This window comes from Cebus imitator, unplaced genomic scaffold (assembly GCF_001604975.1).
Source record: "Cebus imitator isolate Cc_AM_T3 unplaced genomic scaffold, Cebus_imitator-1.0 Scaffold602, whole genome shotgun sequence".
NCBI classification, from domain to species: domain Eukaryota; kingdom Metazoa; phylum Chordata; class Mammalia; order Primates; family Cebidae; genus Cebus; species Cebus imitator.
This window is the reverse complement of record NW_016107917.1, coordinates 438,405-443,156: the sequence shown is the minus strand read 5'-3', so window position 1 is coordinate 443,156 and position 4,752 is coordinate 438,405. Positions and strand designations below refer to the sequence as shown.

At 41.3% G+C, this 4,752-nt stretch overlaps 1 protein-coding gene across 1 annotated transcript in view; it reads left to right on the top strand.

Moving 5' to 3' along the window:
• The first annotated feature begins 1,176 nt into the window (after nucleotides 1-1,176).
• The window catches only part of NONO (non-POU domain containing octamer binding), a 16,434-nt gene continuing 12,858 nt past the window's right edge, over nucleotides 1,177-4,752 (top strand). Inside the window, exons 1-2 of the mRNA XM_037734307.1 lie at nucleotides 1,177-1,681; nucleotides 2,349-2,405. The gene's annotated coding sequence lies outside the window, so the exon portion shown is untranslated. The remainder of the gene's footprint in view (nucleotides 1,682-2,348; nucleotides 2,406-4,752) is intronic.

Here is a 4,752-nt window from a genome sequence, read left to right as displayed (position 1 = left end):
TTTTGAAGATGGGGTTTTGCCATGTTACCCAGGCTGGTCTCGAACTCCTGGGCTCAGGTGTTCTGCCCGTCTCGGCCTCTCAAGGTGCTAGGATTACAGGCATGAGACCTGCACCCAGCCAGAATTAAAAATTCAGGTCCTCAGTTGCATTAGTCATATTTCATTTTTTAAAATTTTTATTAATTTTTTTGAGATGGAGTTTGGCTCTTGTTTCCTATGTTGGAGTGTAATGGCGCGATCTTGGCTTACCACAGCCTCCGCCTCCTGGGTTCAAGCGATTCTCCTACCTCAGCCTCCCGAATAGTTGGGATTACAGGCATGTGCCACCACGCCCGGCTAATTATTTTTTGTATTTTTAGTAGAGACGAGGTTTCTCCATGTTGGTCAGGTTGGTCTCGAACTCCCGACCTCAGGTTATCTGCCTGCCTCGACCTCCCAATGTGCTGGGATTATAGGCCTAAACCACTGCGCCCGGTCACATTAGTCATATATCAATGGCCACTTATCATTAGTAGCTGCCATACTGAACACAGCAGAGATAGGACCTTTCCATCATTGCAGACAGCAAGTCTAGATCATTGTGCCCCACATAAGGTGGTGCCCACTGGGATACCCTGCAACCCTGAGTGTGAATTAGTGGGAATTAACAACAAATACCTATCAATTGATCCTTGTAGTCCATGGTTAACCACTGGGGCGAGGCGAGTTAGGCATTACTGAAACAGTGAAGGTTAGTTACTAATAGGCCTCTTATGGAGTATCTGATCTGTAGGCCTACAGTATATCCACGGCAATGATGACACCTGTTGAAGCTCTCTGTAAATCATAGGAACAATAGTGATGTTTGGACTGCTAGGTTTTCTGGTTACCATGGAAATGAGGGTGCTGGTTACAATTCTGTGTAATCACGCAGAGACTAAGGTATGATGTTCCCTCTCCTCCCCCACCTCCTGTCTGTAACCATGACCAAAGAGTGGACTATTTCAGTTGCGTTTCCCAAGTAGCCCTAGAAACAGCAGAAGCACCTAGAAATCTGATTAAGTATGAGCTGTCAGGATGCAAGCCCTAACGAGGAAGTGTGGAAAAAGGAAACATGGCGAGGCCAAATCTATTACATTGAATATGACATTGTTACTCTTGCATCTTGCACAGGCGCAGTGCAGAAATGCTCCGAGCACACCTACGCGCACATTTTCTCCCCTTCCTCTCCCTCTTTCCACTTTACTCTGTCTCCCATTTTCTCCTCTCCTTTCCCCCTCCCACCACTTGGTCTTTCAGTCTTTCAGTTAGTGCGTTTGTCTCTCCTTCCGACCCCCACCCCCAGCTCCTCTCCCTTTCCTTTTCCCCCTCCCCCTTTCCTTTTCCGTCTCACGCGCCAGGCCGCTTGCACATGCGTATTAGGTACAAAGCCTCGCTCTTTGTCCCCATCTGTCGTTCACACCAACTCAAGCCTTTGGCATTCGGCAGCCAATAGAATCTAAGAAATGGCGGAAAAATGATTCCGCCTCGGGAGATAAACCTTGATTAGCAGTTCAGCTAACCAATCGAGAACACCACTTTGTACCCCTTGGGAGGCACCGATCTCCATCGTCTCGTTTCCGGCGGTCGCGCGCTCTTTTCTCGGGACGGTAGAGGCCGTGTAGCTTCGCCGTTACTCCGAGGAGAGATCAGTCGGTAAAGGGTGAGTTTTGGGACGGCCTGTTCTTATTTGGGAGGGTAGTGGGATTTCTTGGAACAATCAGCGAAGGAAGAGGCTCGGGCGAGGCTAGATTTGGAAGAGGGGATGGCGGTTCCGAGGGCCCTTGAGGCCTTGTCTCCGCCGCCTCACTGCCTTCTCTGCCCACCCGCGGCGGCCCACCTCTCTCTACTCGCTTCGCCTCGGGCTTTCCCCGTTTTCGCTCCCGCCCTGTTTTTTTGTGCAACTCATCTCCGAATCTTGCCGGTGTCAGTAAGTTGCTGGTCTCTGAGCCGCCACAGGCCCGGCGGTGTGGGGTCTATTATGAGAGATCGCTGAAGTCGTGGTTGGTTGGAGGAGGAGGCGCTTTGTTGGGCGCTCCTCCTCTCGGCCCCGCGAGGCCATTAATTCAGAATGGGCAAGTGAGGCCCCTCGAGCGATATTTCTTTGTCAAAAGTCTTAGCTGGAAAGTTCCTCTGCACGTCCAGAGCCCACCGCTTTCGTAGTCAGATTTCTGTATGCCCTTTTTTTAGTCTACCGCCTAGCTCCTTGACGCATTTATGTAGCATCACTTTTTAAAATGAAACTTCAATTTATGGATTTTGCATCGAGTATTTTATTTTCCTGTTTGAGAAACTCTTATCATAGCTGACACCTTTTCGTTTTTTAACAGAGAAGTCGAGGTTAGAGAGGACTGGGAGGCACTTTGCTGTCTTCAATCGAAGTTGAGGTAGGTGTAAGGGATAGCGTTGCCAGACAAAACACTGGGGGGCACCCAGTTGAATTAGAATTTCACGTACACAACCAATTATTTTTAAGTATACGTTGCATAGTTTAAGTTAAATTTGAAATTCCAGTTGTGGGTTGTGTATTTCATTTGCGAAATCTGGCAACTCTAGTTGCAGGGGGTACTGGCTCTATTTATACTGTATCTTTGTCCACCTTCCTTGTTATTAAGTGAAAAGTCCTAAGAAACCCTTAGAAAAGGACCTTAGTTCATTTCACAGCTTTCAGGCTGGCCATCCAGGCGGCCATCTCAGTCTGGTAAATTTATATCAGATTTTCCCTAAAATCTGATATAAATTTACCTTAAAAGTTACCTAAAAAGTTGACCCTTCTGCTGAAAATCGAGGGAACATTTATTTAGATTTCATATATGTGTGATGTAGTGTTTGGTCTTGTACCTAAACATTTGTCTAACTGTAGCATGCCCAGTAAGTAGTCTTTCTCAACCAGCAATGTATATTTTCTCTCAAAATTCTTCATCAGGATTATTACTCGTGGGGACAAGTAAGTAGACAGAAGTCTTTGCTGCTGATCTTTGCACTCTGTTCTCTTCTCAGAGGCCCAGTATTTAGGCGACCATGAATTTATTATTCTGAAGAGGGTTCTGCACATATTTCCAAATTATATTGGTGGTCATCAGAAATAGGTGATAGGAAGAAATATTTCTCGAGGTACTTGCTACTTGGTGGGCGCTCTTCTAGGTGCTTTATACAGTATGACAGTCTTCACTAGTGCATTCCATCTTTGGTCTCTCTGGGGCCACGGGAAGAAAGATGTTTAACACTTGGAACCCAAATAGGAAAATAATTGATTTTGATGCCCCCCAGCTGTTTCCAGAGTGGATTTTAGATTTTGTGTGTTTTAACTTCTTTTATATCTTATTTTTTAAAACATGATTTCCTTTTTTTAAGGTATTTCATTTGCCATGAAACTGCTACACCTGCTCATGGTATTTAAAATCCTTACAACTTTTTGTTGTAAAACAATGTTGTGTTTTGTTTTAAAAACAATGTTGTGCTATGTGGCAAGAGTCACAGGGTAGATTCTATTTTTAAGAATATATCCTACGGAAATAATTAAATGGAAACAAAGCCTAAAGCCAGAAGACATTTACTGCAGCATTGTAATAGGAAAAGCCCAAAACAACAACCTAAATGTCTTCTTGTAGGGAGTAGTTTAGTAAATTAGTGTACATCCTGGTGGACTTTATGTAGGCATTAAAAATTATAATTATGTTGACATTAGCAGAAATGAGGAATATACAAGAGTGCAATATCAGTCACCGAAATGATAATGTATGTTTAATTAAGCAAGAATGGAAAACTGTGGGAGGAATATTTACATAGGTATGTCCAAAGATTTAGCTATGAGCATTGATTATAATGGTGAAAAAGTAGAAACAACGCAGGTGTCCAATACAATAAGGACTTGGTTGACAACTGAATACTGTGTTTGTTAATGTAAAAGATTTAATGACATGAAAGCTGTTTATGATACATCAAAGTAGCAAAAACAGGTTACAGAATAGTTGTATCTCATTTCAAATACATAAATTAATGACTAGAAGGGTATACAAACATGTTAACAGTATTATTAGTGGTAGATCTATGGATTTTTATTTCTTTTTGTTTTTCTAAATTTTCTATATTAAAATGCATTTTGTAATAAGTATGTAATTATAATTTCTGTTGAAAATTTTTTAAATAAAATTTTAACTTGTAATTTCTGATACCCTAGAACATTAATGAGAAACATAAGATTGATTAAATTATATAAATGTGAAAACTTAAGTCTTGGCTTAAATGTCAAATGTTAAGTGAGGTTTACCATCTACCTCCTTCCATTCCCTATCCACTTTATCCTCCTCCCCCATTTTTATTTATTTTCCCATAGCACTTAACCTCTTAATTACTATATAATTTACTCACATAGTCTCTCACTAGAAGTATGCTCTGTAGGCAAGAATCTGCTTTTTTCACTGATCACTCCAAGCACCTAGAATAGTGCCTAGCAGATAGTAGGCATTCACTGAATATTTTTTGAATGAAATAGTGAATTGAAAAATAGTTAGTAACCTACAAGCAATGCAGTTGTTTTCATTTTTGCCTACCTTCTGTTCCTTCTCTATATTTACATATTTTAAAAAAAAAAAAACTTTTCTCCACGTTTATGGGGTCTACATAATTTTTAATGCTGTGAACATTTTGTTGTATAAATGTACCCGTAATTTAATGAAAACCATTCTCCTAATTTTGGAAATTTAAGTTTTTTTTTTTTTTTTTTTTTTTTTT